This window comes from Solanum dulcamara, chromosome 1 (genome assembly GCF_947179165.1).
Source record: "Solanum dulcamara chromosome 1, daSolDulc1.2, whole genome shotgun sequence".
Lineage (NCBI taxonomy): Eukaryota > Viridiplantae > Streptophyta > Magnoliopsida > Solanales > Solanaceae > Solanum > Solanum dulcamara.
This window is the reverse complement of record NC_077237.1, coordinates 61,488,287-61,508,736: the sequence shown is the minus strand read 5'-3', so window position 1 is coordinate 61,508,736 and position 20,450 is coordinate 61,488,287.

The window sequence follows — 20,450 nt, the reverse complement described above, 5'->3', positions numbered from 1 at the left end:
ACTGGAATTTTCGTTTTCTCAAGACCTTTCCTACGACCCCCTTCTACGGACCGTAGGACCTTATATGGTCTGTAGAAGCTACTCTAGCTCGACGTAACACTTACCCTATTTTCCCATCTTCCAGACTTTATTGAAAAGACCCTCCTGTGGACTGTAAGTACAACTATAGCCTATAGACTTTCTCATACCAAGCTGCATCATCAGACTTTCTGCAACACTTTTCCTCCATTATGAATTTCCAACTTTCGGGGTCGTACAATATCCCCCCTTGGGAACATTCATTCTTAAATAGGACTCAAGCTAACATAATAGAGTAGGAAAGAGATATAAAAACCCAATGGGAATGCTAAACAAATAAAAAATCATAAAGACTAAGAGTAATCAACCTTAAGCTAAAACAAGACTTAAAAATTGATTTCATGAACATTTATTCATATGGAAACATGAGAATGAATGAAACATATGAATCTGAAAGAGTAAGCACGAGGAACTAATACTTCAATCTAAGCTGAAGTAGAGGGAAAGTGATGAGGATAATGAGACATAATATTAGTTTCGGCCTGCCATGTAGCACCCTCAACTATTTGATTCCTCTAAAGAACTTCGACGAAAGGAACTTCCTTATTTCTCAACTTTTGTACTTGACTATCTAAAATCTCAACTAAAACTCTTCATATGATAGGATTTATTTCACAAAAATATTCATCAATAGAAAATAGAAGTAGGATCACCAATACACCTCTTTAACAAGGAGACATGACACACCGGATGCACTGATGCCAATTCTGAAGGCAAATACAACTCAAAAAACACCATACTAAAATTCCTCAAAAAATATGATATGGGATTACATAATTGGGATTAATCTTTTATTTTTCACCAAAGTGCATCACACCCTTTATTGGTGAGAATTTTAAGTTAAACCCAATCATCAACTTCAAACTTAGGATCTCTTGTTCTCACATCCGAATTGGATTTTTGTCGACTTTGGGAATTCTCAAACTACTCTAATAAGCCAAACCTTTTCCATAGCTTCACAAACCAACTCGAGCTATATCAAAATTATGTCTCCAACCTTAAATATCATTACCCGCCCTAGGGCCTAGCCATAAAATGACAATTAGAATCCCAAAGGACTCTGACCAAGCCATTTAGCATAGCATTCATGAGCATACATAAGATACATGAAGTAAATAGGCAAGAATCATAAACATGGAAGCAAAATATCAAATGGAACATAAGTCTCAAATGCAGAATAAGAGACAACATAGACTCAAATGAATCTCTAACATGCCTCTAATACTCGATAGAAGAGTGAGACAATCTCTCAGCTAACCCAATAGACAATATAAGAGTAATGAAGTGCATCTTTCCAACACAAAATAAATGTCATATTCTCGAACTGTGAGGACTCACAAATAAGAAGGTAATAAAAATCTCTAGCCACTAGCATGAGGAGGATGAACATGATTTCCAAACCCTACATTATGATACAATGTAGGCAAAAAGTATTCATTAGTACATGTAATGCACTAAGTATGTGAGAATATGCATGTACAATTGTCATGATCCGAGCCTAAGACCTAGACATAACACAACAATCGGGAAATTGAAGGATCCAACCAAGAAATCTTATCTTACATCGCATAAATAAGGTAAAAGATATAATGAAAGGAAGAGGAAGAAAGACCTCAACAATGAAAGTCAAAGGAAGAAAAAATACTCAACTCAATGTCCAAAATAGACTACAACGCTTACAACTTTCTCAACATGCCTCTAAGTCTATACTTGATCGGGGATTTAGGACAAACTCCTAGCTCACCCAAATCATAAGAGAAAAGTCAAAGTGATCAACATAAAAGAAGTCACGTCCTCAGTAAGTGAGGACTCACCAATGACAACTTGTGAATGTTATTCAACTCTAGCCACAAATAGGATGAACGTCGTCCGTCCCTACATTATGAGATAATGTAGACAAAATATGCGTTAGTACATAAAATATACTAAGTTTGTGAGGTATGCATGAACAAGTAATAGGACATGAACAATATGGCATAGGATGCATGACCAATCATAATTAGCATAACCTAACTTTAAAGCATTTGAAATATCATGAAAAATTATAGTCCATGCATCATAAAACTTCATAGTAAACGTTTAATATTTGCATATAACTTTAGTGTGGGATAAGACCATTAACCGACATTTTAAGACCACACGATCTATAACATGGAATTATATGTAACTCTCACATCGAGAAGAAGGAGGCAACTTACCAAGGTAGACTCCATGAAAACAACTTTAACTTTGTGAGTTATATGTGGATCCACTAGTTAGGCCACAAAGGCAACCAATAGGGGAATCATAGTTTGGGACCTAGGATTCCCTTCGGTAACTAAATACGTTACTGGACCGAAACCCACCTTGAAGTCCTCTCAGTGCTTAGTCAATATCCGAACAAAATTCATTAAAATATAGAAACATCATCATTAACTTCATCATGGAAATAATCATAAGAGTAGATCATTAACTTTAGGGATTAGTAGGAATCCATAACTTTGGTGAGAATTTTCCTTATCACCATCTAAACATGATTGTGTGAGAATTGTACTTATTACACCATGATAACTTTTTTGAATCATCATACATCATCATTATAACTTTCATCATTCCATTATACATCTTAAATTCAATCATAAAAGCTTTTCTTTGAAAATCATAGAACTTCATAAATAAACTTTCATATAACTCAACTTTGAACTTCATTAAAATGATTGAAATAGCTTAATGCATGGGCATTCATTATTCAACTTGATATCATGCAATTAAGATAAAGAAATGCTTAGAGTGATCATTGATAACATTAAATGAAATTGAAACACGTCAATGCAGTTTATCATAACTAGGGTTAGAAACCAATGAAAATTTAGGAGATCTTTGAAGAAACAATTGGGTATCCATTGGTGAAAGGAACCCATGAATCAATCTCCACATACATTGGTGAAAGAAACTCAAAATTGAAGAAGAACCTTGATGAAATTTAAAACCTTGCTTGAAATTTGTAGAAGGGCTTGAGAGAACCTTTGATGGAATTTAATTGATCTTGCCTTGGAGATTTTTAGAATAATGAATTTGAATAGGGGGAATTTTAATGGGTTGGGTAGTTATAGGCTTGAACTTGACATAATAGTATCTAGGTTCATTGAACCAAACTTGGGAAAAGACATGAATACCCTTTATTATAACTGAACTTGGACTACAGATTGAGTTCTACGACTCCTCCTTAAGTCTACAAATTATATACTTGAGTCTTCATGCAGGGTCTTGAATTTCCTGAGATTTGAGTGCCTCTGATATTGCATCTATGAGTCATTTCTATTTATCTTTATCATGATTATGGGTAGTCTACCCAACTCATCTTGCATGTCTAAAAATCTGCAAATTTAAGCCCTCTGAAGTTTTGTTACGAGTCATCCTTATGACTCCTCAACAGGATTACAACTCATCCTGTTAAGTTGTAGGACTTCTTCTGGGCATCGTCCTGAACAAGCTCAAAATATCACTCAACAACTTGTAAGGACGAGTCGTAGAAGTGAATGCAAGTGATCTAAGGAGTTGTTGACTTAGAGATAGTAAAATTTTGCAAAATTTCTTTTTTTTTCTGACTTTTGGGGTCTTACATTATCTCCCCCTTGAGAACATTCTTCCTCGAATGATATTCAACTAGCATAGGAAAGACACAGAAAGAGAACTAGCAACCCAACATGAATACAATGACACTTTAAAATGCATAGAACATGAGATTTTCAAACTAAACATAAAACATGACAAAAAATTCAAACTTTATGAATATGTATGCATATGAATGAAATAGGAGGAACTGAATACGTAGGAGTTCAATCAATTAGAATAATAACAACTTAACACATTAGGCTTGAGTAGAAAGAAAGAGGTATGGGTATTGTTTTATCAGATCCGCCTCCACTTCCCAAGTAGCACTCTCTACTTGATGATTTCTCTACAATACTTTGACGTACACAACCTCTTTGTTTCTTAGCTTCTTTACTTGCTGGTCTAAGATTTCCACTGAAACCTCCTCATAAGTCAAATTATCCTCAACAATCACATCTTCTAATGGTACAATGGAATTCATATTACCCACAAACTTTTACAACATAGATATATGAAACACCGAGTGAACCATAGATAACTCAAATGGTAAATCTAACTCATAAGCCACCTTGCCAATATGCCTCAATATCTTATAAGGTCAAACATATATTGGAGTCAATTTACCTTTCTTACCAAAACATATTACACCCATTATAGATGAAACCTTCAAATAAACTCAATCATCCACCTCAAATTCAAGCTCCCTTTTCCTAACATTCGAATAGGACTTTTGACAACTTTGAAGCCATATTCAATATCTCCCTTATGAGTCACACCTTTTCCATGGCATCTATCACTAAATTGGGACCAATCAAGTCTATCTCACCTACTTCAAATTATCCCACCGGGGACCTACATCTTTTCCCATACATTGCTTCAAAAGGAGCCATTTGGATGCTAGAGTGATAAATATTATTGTAGGCAAACTCAATTAATGGAAATTCTCATCCCAACTTTCTTTTAAATCAATCACACACACCATCAACATAGCATTTAAAGTTTGGATTGTTCTTTAAAATTGACCATCGGTTTGAGAATGGAAAGCGGTACTTAGCTTAACCTTTGTACTAGGAATCCTTTGAAATGACTTCCTGTAACATCCCTTAGAAATTTAAAAATAAATAATATATATATACCTTAAAAATGTCTTGGAAATAGTCCTCTCATGTAACGTATTATCCTTAATCTTTTTGAAAAATCCGAATTCGAAATATTGATCAAGGGGTCAAAACCTATAAAAATGGTCTCGGTGGATATTTAGGACCCATTGAACGAAGAAAGATTTTTGAAGAAACCACAAAATAGTATGGTCCGCGACAGGACCGCATCGCGGACTTGGGCATCCACACAAGACAGAGTAGTCCGTGACAGGACCGTGTTGCGGACCTGGGACAGTTTATCGGCCAAGTAGACCACGGCAGATCCGCGACGCGCGAACTTGGAAAGGTTTCCTGGCCGAAATTAAGTTTTTTTAAGGGTGTTTTAGACTTTTTCCAAATTATTAGTTAATTAACCTAGATATTTTTAGGACCTAATTCAACTCTATAAATCTAGCTAAACCTTTAATTTAATTCATTCTTCTACAATTCATCTATCAAATATTTCTCTCTCTACAAAAAGGATCTCAAGGGTTTCCATTGAAAACTTCAAGCAAATTCACTCAATTTCTCTATCAAAACTCTCAAGTACTTCCCAATTAATTTTTGTATATGGGTACTGATTCATGGATTCTTTCTTCCATGAAGCCCACTCAATTTCTCAAGTTTTCTATCAAATTAAAGTATGACATTTTATGGATTTTGTGATCTCTATTCCAATTGCATGAATGTTGATTTAAAGTATGTTCATTAGGATATTTTGATATAAATTGATGGCTATTAAATTAAATTGAAGAGTTTTTCCATGAATTCTCCTATTTTGATTTCTAGGCTTCATGATGTAAAATATGAGTATTTTCAATTATACTTCCAAATGATATGATCTATAGGAATTATGTATGGGCTGATATAAAGTTAATAATCATGCATATCTTCAAGCTTATTTCTTGATTTTTAAGTCATTTGGTCATGCATTCATGTCATGCCCTAATTTCAAGTTCAAGCTATGGTCAAGAATTTTCAAAGTATGAATTATGACTATGTGTTCCCATGATGATCATGAATTCTAAGTATGTTTCAAGGTATGAATTTTGATGCAAGTTATGAAGTAAGGAGACTTAGGATCCTATGTGGTGACCTAAGGCCTATTGATATGAATTATGCAGAAATGATTGTAATGACGAAAGGACAATTCTCACATTACAAGTATGTTATGAAAATGAGCTACTCTACGACTATGAACATGACTTTAATATATGATATTATGATCTTATATTATGTATGTATTCCATGGGATTTGACTTAGCACCGAGAGGACTTGAGGTGGGATCCCTACCAAAAGCCTTAGTAGAAGCCTAATGTCCCATAAACTACGTGCCACTATAGGTTTCCTTGATGGCCTAGCTAGTGGATCCACAAATAGCTCATGTTCATGATTAGGAGTCTACCTTGGCAAAATAGCCTCATATTTCTCGATGTGGGTATCATCGAATTCCATTTTATAGATCGCATAGTCTTATTATCTGTTATGGTTCGTATCCCACATATGTATGATTTCTTAAGTATGTTATGACTTGACCTATGCTTTAAATGCTTTTTTTAGATTTCTATACATAGCTTAGACTCTCTTATGATTATTCCACTTTTATATTTTACCTTATATATGCTTATAATATGTACAAAAGGCTTGGTTGGAGCCATCCAGGGTTTTGATCACTGTATTATGACTAGGACCTAGGTCGGGTCATGACAAACTTGGCATCAGAGCATAAGGTTTTCTAAGTATCCTAGGATGTCCAACATGACGTGTTAAGTAGAGTCTTATTCATTGGTGTGAAGCGTGCCACACTTATGAGTAGGAGGCTATGAGGCATTTTAGGAATTCTCACTTCTTTAATGATCCATGTCGTGCTTTAGAGTTTACATTATTACTTCTTCTCCTTAATAGTCTTTCTTTGCAATTTTCAAAAAAATTACTCCAAGAAGACCACCATTTCTAAGGGGAGAGAATATTAATGAAGCCCAAGCTCCCCCGGCTCCTCAAGACAATGGTCCTCTACTGGACCAACTGACTAATATAGAGGTCCAAACCACTATCACTATACTAGACAGAGCAGTGAACAACCAAGGTGTCATGGCTCCTCCTAACGTTCCTACTCTAGCCTCAAGAGTTAGGGACTTTACATGAATGAATTCTCCAAAATTCAATGGCTCAAAGGTCGATAGGATCTGCAAGAGTTCATTGATGAGGCCTACAAAATAGTGAGTATTATGGGAGTGACTTCGAAAGAAAAAGTGGAGCTGGCGGCTTACCAACATAAAGGTGTTGCTCAACTATGGTACACTCAATGGAAGTTTGAGAGGGAGGATGAAGGCCTTGTCGAATGGGAAGCTTTCAAACTTTCTTTCCTTGATCACTTTTTCCCTCTTGAGTTAAGGGAGGCTAAAGTTTTATTGTTTATAAATCTTCGACAAGGTAACATGGGGATGAGGGACTATGCCCTCAAGTTCACTAAGCTATCCAAGTATGCTCCTACAATGGTTGTCGATCCACGTTCCTAAATGAATACATTCATATCGGGGGTGTCTAACTTAGTTGCTAATAAATGTCGCACTGCTATACCTCTTAAGAAGATGGACATATGTCAGCTTATGACTTTTGCCAAACAAATTAAAGGGGAAAAGCTCAAAGAGATGAGGATGAGGGATTCTAAGAGGGCCCGATATGAAGGTAGGTTCTCTAATGCTAGGACCATTGGAGGTAGTGGATGCTCTCATCAAGGACAAAGCTTGGGGAAGAAGTTTGCTAATGATAGGGTGCCATACCCTAAACCTCAAGGTGAAAGAGGTTTAAATGCTAGTAACCCTTCTCCTCCATAATGTGCAAAGTGTGAAAGGAATCTTTGAGAAAAGTACTTGATCGGAATGGGTGCTTGCCATGGATGTGGAAAGATGGGACATAAGTGATCTAAGTTCCCTCTTATAGCCAACAAGGGTGGATATGGTCATCCTATAGGATGCCAACTGTAACAAGTCACCCAAGCTCAACTTAAGGGTGGCCAACGTAATAACCGCTTATATGCCCTTCAAGCTAGGCAAGAGGTCGATGAGGCTCTTGATTTGGTCACGGGTATGGTATGAGTCTTTAACTTTGATGTATATATATTACTTGATACGAGTGCCAACTTGTCTTTTGTTACTCCTTACATTGCTATGAGGTTTGATGTGTGCCCCAAAGTGTTAATAGAACATTTCTCGGTTTAAACACCCATTGGTGGTTTGGTATTAGCCAAGAGAGCTTATAGAAATTATCCCGTATGGGTCTTGCACAAAGTTATTCCATGTGACTTTTTTGAACTTGATATGACTTATTTCGACTTGATTCTTGGTATGGATTGGTTACATGCTGCTTATGCATCTATATGTTGTAGAACTCGTGTGGTTAAGTTTCACTTTCCTAATGAACCTATCCTTGAATATAAGGGTAATTATTCAGTTTTTAAGGGTCGATTCATCCCATGTATTAAGGCCCAGAAAATGATTTCCAAAGGGTGCATTTATCATATTATGTGAGTTAGGGACATTGATTCCAAAACTCCTGTCGTGAGTCGGTCCCTATAGTTAATGAGTTCTCTGACGTATTTCTCGATGACTTGCCCGGTGTTCCTCCTGAAAGAGAAATTGACTTTGGCATAAATCTCATTCCTGATACCCAACCCATCTCTATTCCTCCTTACTGTATGGCTCTGGCAGAACTTAAGGAGTTGAAAGAATAATTGAAGGATTTATTAGATAAGGGTTTTATAAGACCAAGTATTTCACCATGGGGTGCTCCTGTGTTATTTTTTAGGAAAAAATATGGGTCACTCCAAATGTGTATAGACTACCGAAAATTAAATAAGGTCACCATAAAGAACAAATATCCAATCCCAAGGATAGATGACTTTTTGATCAATTACAAGGAGCAAGCTATTTTTCCAAGATTGTCCTCCGTTTTGGTTATCATCAATTGAGGGTAAAGGAGTGTGATATTCCCAAGACAGTCTTATGGACAAGGTATGGTCATTTTGAATTTGTAGTAATGTTTTTTGGGTTGACAAATGCTCCCTTTATATTCATAAATTTGATGAATCACATTTTCAAGCCATATTTGGATATGTTTGTAGTGGTGTTTATTGATGATATCTTGATTTACTCTCGAAATGAGGAAGATAATATGGGTCGCTTAAGGATTGTGTTGCAAACATTGAGGGAAAAGGAACTATTTGCTAAATTTAGTAAATGCAAATTTTGGCCAAGAGAGGTTGCATTTCTTGGCCATGTGGTATCCGATGATGGGATTAAAGTAGATCCAAAGAAAATGGAGGCAGTTAAAAATTGGCCTAGACCATTATCTCCTTCAGATATTAGGAGCTTTTTCGGTTTAGCCGGGTACTACAGAAGGTTTGTTGAAGGGTTCTCATCTATTTCTTCGCCTTTAACTAAGTTGACACAATAGAAGGAAAAATTTCAATGGCCGGAAGAATGTGAGAAAAGCTTCCAAATATTGAAAGATTGTCTTACGTCGACTCCTATTTTGACATTGCTTGAAGGTTCAGATGGGTTTGCTCTTTATTGTGAAGCTTCACGTATTAGTTTGGGTTGTCTCTTGATGTAACATGGTAAGGTTATAGCCTATGCCTCTAGGCAACTTAAAGTGCATGAAATAAACTACCCAACCCATGATCTTGAACTTGCGGTGGTTGTGTTTGCATTGTAAATTTGGCGCCACTATCTTTATAGGGTGCATGTTGATGTGTTTACCGACCACAGAAGCTTACAATATGTGTTTAGTCAAAAGGACATAAACCTTAGGCAAAGGAGGTGGCTTGAACTCCTAAAAGACTATGACATGAGCATATTCTACGAACTTTGCTATGTCCTTTTTCATGTCATTCCACCAATACACTTCCCTCAAGTCACGATACATCTTGGTGGATCCCAGATGAATTGAATACCAAGAAATATGGGCCTCATTCAATATCAACTCTCTTATTCCATCAACATTTGGAACACACAACCGACTTTGGTAACATAATGATGAAAGGACAATTCTCACATTACAAGTATGTTATGAAAATGAGCTACTCTATGACTATAAACATGACTATGACATATAATATGATGATCTTATGTTATGTATGTATTCCATGGGATTTGACTTAGCATCGACTGGACTTGAGGTGGGGGCCTTACAAAAAGTCTTAGTAGAAGCCTCATGTCCCATAAACTATGTGCCACCATAGGTTGCCTTGATAGCCTAGCTAGTGGATCCACAAATAGCACATGTTCATGATTAGGAGGATACCTTGGCAAAGTATCCTCCTCCTTCTCGATGTGGTTATCATCAGATTCTATGTTATAGCTCGCATGGTCTTATTCTCGGCTATGGTTCCTATCCCACATATGTATGATTTCTTAAGTATGTTATGACTTGAAATTATGTTTTAAATACTTTGGTCAATATGATTTTCTTGTGACTTTATGTATTCCATCTTATCATGTGATTTACTTAACCCTTGCATTTCTATGATTTACTTTGTATGTCATTCCCTCATACTTAGTACATTCCAATGTACTAACGCATACTTTTTGCCTACATTTTCTCATAATGTAGGGGTTGAGTTTACAGATCCTTATCGTTCACATAACTAGTAGGCATCCTCTAATCGAAGGCGTTGTGGTGAGTCCTTATTGACCGGGGACTAATTTCAAGTTACTTACTACTTTCTTTTCAAAAAACGTTTGCTTATGTTGTATATTGAGGGTGAGCTAGGGGAATGCCTTAACGCCCGCCCATACTAATGTTTCGAGGCATCTAGTTGGACATATGTTTGAGTCTATGTTGTCATAAAACATTTTTTTTAGATTTCTATACATGTCTTAGACTCTCTTATGATGTTTCCGCTTTTATATTTTACCTTATGTATGCTTCTGATATGTACAAGAGGCTTGGTTGGAGCCCTCCAGGGTTTTGATCGCCGTGTTATGACTAGGTCCTAGGTCAGGTCGTGACACTTCCAAAAATGCAAAGTGAATTGAGTAACTCAATATGATATAATAGACAAGGGAACACCATGATTTTTTACCAATTGACAGATATACAACTTAGCATAATCTTCGGTACCATAAAAAGTCTTAACCAATAGAAAATGAGCTGACTTAGTGATTTGATCCAAAACAACCCAAATGGAATCATATTGTTTCTTAGGGGAAAACACGTCACAAAGTCTATGTTCACATCTTCCCACTTTCAAGTAGGAATCTCTATGTCATGGGCTAAACCTGCCGCTTTTTAATGCTCAACTTTACTTGTTGATAATTTGAACACTTAGCCACGAACTTCGCTATATCCTTCTTTATGATATTCCACCAATACACTTCCCTTAAATTGTGATACATTTTGGTGGATCCCAGATGAATTGAATACCATGAGTTATAGGCCTCATCTAATAAAAATTCTCTCACACTGTCAACATTAGACACACAAAACCAGCCTTGATAATGAAGCACACCATCTTCCTCTCGGGAGAAAGCCTCAATAGATATTTTGGCAACCGATTTCTTTAATTCTACCAATACCGAATCATGATCTTGCTTAGGCTTGACATCCGCTACAAGAGATGATTCCAAACCATTTTTAACAAGAATACCTCTATCATTGGAATTAGCCAACCAGAGTCCTAAATAAGGCAATATATGCACATCCTTAACCAATTCCTTCTTACCTTCTTCAACATATACAATACTTCTCATGGACAATATACTTAGTGCATCGGTAACAACATTAGCTTTACCCGGATGGTACAACACACTCATATTATAGTCTTTCTATAATTTAAGCCATCTCATTTGCCGAAGGTTAAAATCTTTTTTCTTAAAAATGTATTGTAAACTCTTTTGATCAGTGAACATATCCACATGGACACCATAAAGATAGTGTCTCCAAATCTTCAAAGCAAACACAACAGCCATTAGTTCCAAGTCATGAGTGGGATAGTTCTTTTCATGCACCTTAAGTTTCCTAGAAGAATAGGATATAACCTTACCATGTCGCATCAAGATACAACCAAGAACACCCTTGAAGCATCACAATACACAATGAAACCATCGGACCCTTTCGGTAGTGTCAAAATAGGAGCGGTAGATGATTTTTCAACTCTTGGAAACTTTTTTCACAAGCTTCCGACCATTGAAACTTCACTTTATTTTGAGTCAACTTAGTCAATGATGAAGAAAGTGAGGAAAACCCCTCCACAAACCTTCTATAATATCCGGCTAGGCCCTAGAAACTCCTATTATCCAAAGGAGACAATAGTCTAGGCCAATTCTTAACCGCCTCAATATTTTTAGGAACAACAATAATCCCTTCACCTGACACAATGTGACCAAGAAAAGCAACTCCACCTTACCCAAAACTCACACTTATTGAATTTGGCAAACAATTGCTTGTTCTATAGAGTTTGCAAAACAATACTCAAATGTTTGGCATGTTCCTCCTCATTCCGATAGTAAACCAAAATTTCATCAATAAACACAATTACATATATGTCTAAATATAATTTGAGCACCCTATTCATCAAGTCCATGAATACCGTCGGGGCATTGGTCAATCTAAATGACATAACTAACAACTCATAATGGTCATACCTTTTTGTAAATTCCATCTTGGGAATATCACACTCCCTCACCCTTATTGGTGATAATCAGAAAGGAGGTCAATCTTAGAAAAATAACTTGCCCCTTCTAACTGGTTGAACAAATCATCTATTCTCGAAATTGGATATTTATTTCTGATGGTTACTTTGTTCAATTTTTTGTAGTCAATATACATATGAGGCAAACCATCCCTTTTTCTAACAAACAAAATTAGAGCACCCCTTAGGGATATGCTAGGTCAGCTCGTGACATAAAACCATGAGTAAAACCATAAAAACATTTAAACATCATAATCATGTGATTAATGCATCAAAACATCATCATAAGAACTTATACCTTTTCATATACCTTAGTGTGGGATAGGACCTTTAAAACATGATGTGAAATGTAACGCATGGTCAATCCAAACCTGTAAGAAAATCCTTTGTCTGTTTGACATAGTGAGAAAATATCAGTCATAACAGGAGTCATACTTGAAACCTAGTATAGTCCTATTGTGACCTTTTGGTGTGATAGAACATCAACCGACATATAATCATATGAGATATAACATTGAGTTTGATGTATTTCCCCATCAATAAGGGCCCAATATATCTTTCCAAGATATAGAGGCATTATCATCATGAGAACAGGGTACTCGTCTCTAGTTCTTAGAGTGGGTACTCGCCTTTAGCCTTTGATATTGGGTACTCGCCTCTGCTCTTCTTTTAACCTATGGTGGCATATTATTATAGAACAAGGGTAATCATCACTAGTACTCTCGGTTCTATATACAAATCACAATGTAAAATATGCATATTCATAAGAGTAGCTCCTTAAATGTCATGATCTCATAGCATAGCCAATCTATAAGAGACACTTAATCAAAAACATCTAATTCATGGCTAGACATTCATATAAAAGCCACATTTCAATGAAGTGACTAAATCATATGGCAAGACATTCATAGCAAAGCCACACTTCAATGAAGTGACTAAATCATGGAAGCCATCGTGGTTAATTCGTGTAAACCCCGAAAGTTGGAAAGTTAGAAAATGATGTTCAAAAGATATTCCGAAGAGTAAACTCTATTTTTGGCACAAGGTGATGACCACGAAGTCCATCACGGGTCATATCCCTCACCAAGGTTTATGGGGTATTGCTGTGGTAGAGATTCAGAAACTCAGACTCTACAGGGAAGGTTCCACAATAGGGACCACCTGCAATGGTGGGAACAAAAAGCCGTAGTTCCATTCATTGTGGACACTTCCCCTAGACCCTCAGATTTTAGCCTAAGTCCAGAACCATAGATGACCACTATGGAACCTAGTTCCCTTTATGGACCATGGTTTGTCTCGTGGTGGGAACTTCTTTACAACCCCTTTTCCAAAATTTGAAGTCCATCACAACAAACCATATTGGCCTTCACGGGTTGTGGTGAGGTCCCATTCAAGTGCCAAAAATCAGTTTAATGAGGGTTATATTGGTCATTCCCTATATTTAATTGATTAATGTGGATGGTTTTTGGGAGTAAATTTCTACCTGCCGTGGTGGGAACCAAAAGTAGTGGTGCCCTTCGTTATGGACACCTCCCCTAGACCCCCAGATTTTAGCCTAAGTGCAGAAACATAGATGACCACCACGGAACATAGTTCTCTTTATGGACCATGGTTTGTCTCATGGTGGGAATTTCTTTACAACCCCTTTTCCAAAATTTGAAGTCCATTATCACAAACCGTATTGGCCTTCACGGGTCATGGTGAAGTCCCATTCAAGTGCCTGAAATCAGTTTAATGAGGGTTATATTGGTTATTCTCTATATTTAATTAATTAATGTGGATGGTTTTTGGGAGTAAATTTCTACCTACAACCTACTACCTAACCTAAGTAACCTTAATCCTCTCGTTCTCACATTAACTCCCATAAAACCAAATCTTCTCTCCCAAGGTTCCTCTTAAAAGTCTTTTTCTTCACCAAGCAATTTCTAGGTATTTATTCAAGATCAAGCTCCAATTCTCTATCACATAGGGATTCTAAGGTCAAAGTGTGTGGGATTTCATCCATGGGTACCTTTCACCCATGGAATACTAAAGATTTCTTGTCAAATTCTATTATGATTCCTTCTTACAAGCCCTAATTTCATGATTTGCAATGAGTCTTCTTAATTATGATATATTTCAATGTTATAAGATGTATTATGCATAACTCATATCATATTTCATGATTTTAAGATGAATTTCTATGACCCACACTATATGCTAGTTTCAAGTATGATTTATGAACTATGATCATGATTTTTAAGTTATATTCATTGAAAGCTTACGAACGGATTGTGTATGAATGCTTTATGAAAGGTTTCAAATTATGATTCTATGATGTTCCAAGAAAGTGAATGATTGGGAAATCTAAGTCCCTAAAGATGTTTTTTGAACAAAGGTATGTAATGATGGAAGGTCTATACCTATATTTCATGAGTTATATGATAGATGAGCTAATCTTATGATTTTACGATGATGAAGCTAGATGAGTGTTATCTTTTAAACATGGATTGATAATTATTATTATATTTTCTAATGATGTTAATAACTTCATTTTCATAATATTTCATTGGGATAGTTACTAAACACTGACCGGACTCTAAGGTGGGGTTCAGTCCGGTATGCCATTGTAGCTACCCAAGGAAATCCTAGTAGCAATATTTAGTCCCAAACTATGTTTCCCATATAGGTTTAAAGATGCCAATATGGAAAAGCTAGTGGATCCACATAGCAAAGTTAAACAGTTATTAATAAAGAATGACCTAGCAAGGTAGCCTTCCCCGTCCCTATGAGGAAGTCATCAGATTCTATGTATTAACTCTTATGGTCTTACATGCCGGTTAAAGGTACTATCCCACACAAGTAAAGTTAAGTTATGAGTTCTTATGATGATTATGATATTTTGATGCATTGACCAATGAGTTAAATGTTTTAATGATTTCACGAATTCATTCATGTTTCAAAGATATTAGTCTTGCATCCCATGATTTATATTGACTATGTCCTATGCTTATTTTTCATGCATGTTCTCACATACTTTGTGAATTCCATGTACTAATATATACTTTTTTTCCTGTATTGTATTATAATGTAGGGTCTGACGATCATGTTCATCTTCCTCCCGCTAGTGGCTAGAGTTAGCACTATTGTACTATTGGTGAGTCCTCATGCTATGAGGATGAGACATTTATTTCTTATGAGTTTATGTCTTATTTTACCTTTTATATTGGGTGAACAAGGAGACTATCTTACCTCCCCATCCTGAATAGTAGAGGCATGATAGATGTTCATGGATTCTATATTATGTCTTATTCTGTATTTTGAGGCTTAATGTAAGACCTCGGAAGTCGTAAAGTAGGAACCAAAGAAAATAATTTCCTAAAACAAGGACTAGCTTCTGATTAACGGGTCTTCCTATGACTCATAATACTTTCTACAACTTGTAGGGATGAGTCGTAGAGGGAAGCCTTAGGCTTGTTCCAGACTAAGGTGCAGGAGAGGTCCTACGACTCTGCAGGATGAGTCGCAGACCAAATGATGAGTCATAAAATTGAGTCATACCAAAACTTTAGAGGCTTGAATATGCAAGTTCTAAGGACTAGCAGGACGAATAGAGATTATGCGTTGTAGACTTAAGAACGAGTCATAGAGGAAGATTAGAGACCTCAACTTTCAAAATTTTTGAGGACCTGTATGATGAGTCATTGTTTTGACTCATCCCCACGTCTATGAATCGTAGAGTGCCCTTGTAGAGTACTAATATTGTACTATTGGAGAGTCCTCATGTTCCTGGGTTGTTTGGTCTTTTCCCTATATTCTATTAATGTACATGGACATTTCTGGGACTAGATTTATTACAAAATTTGTCCTAAATACTCCTAAGTCTATTAGTTCTCTCTCATTAACTCCCAAGAAAATTTTAAGAATTCTCTCTCAAGGTTCCTCAAGAGTTCATCATCTTCATCAAGCTTTGGTTAAAGTTTCTTCAAGAACAAGTCTCCCTTCTAAATTTCAAGTTCTAATTTATTCAAGGTATGTTTGGATTCATTCATGATTCCCTCACACCCATAGAGTCCAAGGTTCTTCTCAATTTGTTTTCATGTATTTTGATTCCAAAGCCCTAATTTCAATGACTATGTATTGGGTTTCCTTACTTATGATGAATTCTATGATGTTTGAGTAAATTACCTATCTAATGGATGTTATTTTCATGAATTGTGTATTGGCTGATAAGAATAGAATGATCATGCATGTTTTAAATCAGATCTTTAAGGTTTTCAATTGAACTATCTATGTATGAAAGTTTTACCTTAAATTTCAAGTATGAATTATGATTATGAATTTTAATTATGATCAAATTATGAATTTCATGCAAGTTATGGAAAAGGTAACTTAGGGCCCATGTTGGTGACAAATGAACCTAATGATATGAATTATGTAAGTTTGATATTGTGATGTATAAAGGTTTATACTCACATAACAAGCATGACATGAAAATGAGTTAATCTATGAATCATGAAGTTTATGAACAAGTTATGATATATGTTAAGTATGATCACTATGATATGTATGTCATTGGATTTGACATAGCACCGAATGATGAATCGAGGTGGAGGCTTGACTTACGAGATCTTTATATAAAGTCTCTTATCTCATAACTACATGCCAGCGTAGGATTTCCCTTTTTAGCCTATTTAAGGGATCCTCATATAGAGAATGTACATGACCCGCCTAGCGGGGTAGAGTCTACCTTGGCAAGTAGATTCCCTTTTTTACATTGTATGAGGAGACTTTGGGATTCCATGTTATATCTCGCATGGTCTTATTTTCAGTTATGGTTCCTATTCCACATGTGTATACTCTTATTATGCTCTCCTATGACTTCAACTATATCTTTTACATGCTTTGATCATAATGATTTTCTCATGATTTTACTTATCCTTTTTGTCATGCATGCCATTTTATCCTTGCATCTTGTGATTTATATTGCATGTCATGCCCACATACTTAGTATATTCAAATGTACTAGAGCATATTATTGCCTACATTTTTCCATAATGTAGGGGTTGAGGATCATATTCGTACACATGGCTAGTTGAGCTTCCAATTGATGGAGTTTTGGTGAGTCCTTCTCTATCAAGTACTCATTATGTGTTTGGTATTTTGAAATACTTTTACTTCATTCATGTTTGAGGGTGAGATAGTGACATGTCTTAGTCCCCTTCCTTCTTGTTTAGTAGAGGGATTTGTTGGACAAAATGATATTGAGTCTATGTTATCAACTTTACTATCTCTTTATGATTCATGTTTAGACTCTTTATTATGCTATGTTCCACTTTAATTTACCTTATATATTCTTATTATATGTCAATAGGCTTGGTTGGATACCTTTGGGATTATGATCTCTATGTTACGACTAGGCCCTAGTTCGGATCGTGACAAACTTAGTATTAGAGCACAAGGTTTAATATGTCCTTGGGTGTCCAACATGTCACATCGAGAGAGTCTTATTCATGGGTATGAAGCACGCCACATCTATGAATAAGATCTATAAGACATTTTAGGAAATTCTCACTTCTTTCATGATCTATGTCGTGCAATAGAGTATGTTGTAAGAATTTCTTTCCCTAATGATTTTCATTTGCATTTTTTTAGAAATGTCCCTAAGAAGAGAGCTTATGGAAAGAGGGCTCAATGCTAACGAGGACTAATTTCCTCCGGTTCATCAATATAATTTTCCCCTACCCGACCGAGTGACTAATGTAGAGTCCTAGTCTGCTATTACCATGCTAGTCTAAGTCGTGGTCAATCAAGGAGTCGTGGTTCCTCTTAATTCTCCTACTCCAGCCTCTAGTATGAGGGACTTGCAAGAATGAACCCTCCCGAGTTCCATGGTTCAGAAGTAGATGAGGACCCCTAAGAATTCATTAATGAGGTCTATAAGATAGTGAGTATTATGGGGGTGACTTCAGAAGAGAAAGAGGAGTTGGTGGCTTACCAACTCAAGAGTGTGGCAAAATCTTTGTTTACAAAATGGAAGTTATAAGAGTTGATAAATGAAATATTGATTGGGAAGCCTTCAAACATGCTTTCCTCGATCTCTTTTTCCCTTCTTGAGCTAAGGGAAGCAAAGGTTATGGAGTTCATCAATCTAACGCAGGGAAATATGGTATGGGGAACTATTCCCTCAAGTTTACTAAGCTATCCAAGTATGCTCCTTCATTGGTTGCCCATCCATGTGCCTGAATGAGCCAATTTATATCGGGGGTGTCCGACTTGGTTAGAAAGGAGTTTCTTACCACCATGCTTTTGAAGAAAATGGACATATCTAGGCTCATGACTTTTGCTAAACAAATTGAGGGAGATAAACTCAAAGAGATGAGAATGAGGGATTCTATAAGGGCCCGGTATGAATGTGGGTTCTTTAATGTAGGACCGGTGGTGGTGGTAGTCGTCGTTCTCAATGAGGCCAAGGTTAGGAGAAGAAGTTTGGTAAGGATAGGGTGAGATAACCTAAGGTTCAAGAAGGAGGTATGAATGCTAGTATCCCTTCATTTCCTAAGTGTGCAAAGTGTGGAAAGAATCATGGAGGGAAATGCTTTATGGGAACGAGTGCTTGTTATGGATCTGGCAAGATGGGCCATAATCAATCTGAGTGTCCTCATCTTGCAAGCAAAGGTGGAAAAGGTCATCGTCAAGCAGACCAGTGCAAAGAGGTACCAAAGCTTAACCTAAAGGTGGACAACGCATTAACCGATTTTATGCCCATCATTCTAGGCAAGAGGTCAAAAAGACTCTCGATGTGGTTTTGGGTATATTACGAGTATTTCACTTCAATGTTTATACATTGCTTGATCTGGGTGAAACTTTCCTTTTTTACTCCTTACCTTGGTATGCGATTTGATGTGTGCCTCGAAGACTTGTTAGAACTTTTTTCAATTTATACTCCCATTGATAAGTCGGTGCTAGCCAAGAGAGTCTATAGAAATTGTCCTATGTTGGTTTTGAATAAATTTATACCTTGTGATCTTGTTAAATTTGACATGACGAATTTTGAAATTATTCTTGGTATGGATTGGTTATATGCCTCCTATGAATCCATTGATTGTAGAACCCGTAGGGTTAAGTTTCAATTTCCTAATGAGTCTACTCTTTAATGGAAGTATAATGATTCGGTGGTTAAAGGCCGATTCATCTCATGTCTTAAGGCCCAGAAAATGATTTCCAAAGGGTGCATTTATCATATAGTGCAATTTAGGAATGTTGATTCTGAAGCTCCAACTATTGAGTTGGTCCCTATAGTAAATGAGTTTCTCGATGACTTCTCCGGTGTTCTTCCCCGAAAGGGAAATTGACTTTGGCTTAGATCTCCTTCACGATACCCAACCTATTTCTATTCCTCCTTAAAGTATGGCTCCAGTAGAACCTAAGGAGTTGAAAAAACAATTAAAGGATTTGTTGGATAAGGGTTTCATAAGACCATGTATTTCACCATAGGGTGATCCCGTGTTGTTTTTTAGGAGAAAGATAGGTCCCTTTGAATATGTATATATTACAAAAATTTGAATAAGGTCACCATAAAGAATAAGTATCCAATTTTGAGGATCGATGATTTGTTTGACAAATTGCAACGGGCAAGTTACTTTTCAGAGATTGATCTTCATTTCGGTTATCATAAACTAAAGGTAGGGGAGTGTGATATTCCTAAAAAGGCATTACAAACAAGGTATGGTCATTTTGAATGTTTAGTTATGTCGTTTGGGTTGACTAATGCTCCCGCTATCTTCATGGATTTGATGAATAGTATTTTTAAGCCATACTTGGACATGTTTGTAGTAGTGTTTATTAATAACATCTTAATTTACTCTCAAAATGAGGAGGATCATATGGGTCACTTGAGGATTTTTTTAAATACATTTAGGGACAAGCAACTATTTTCCAAGTTAAGTAAGTGCGATTTTTGGCT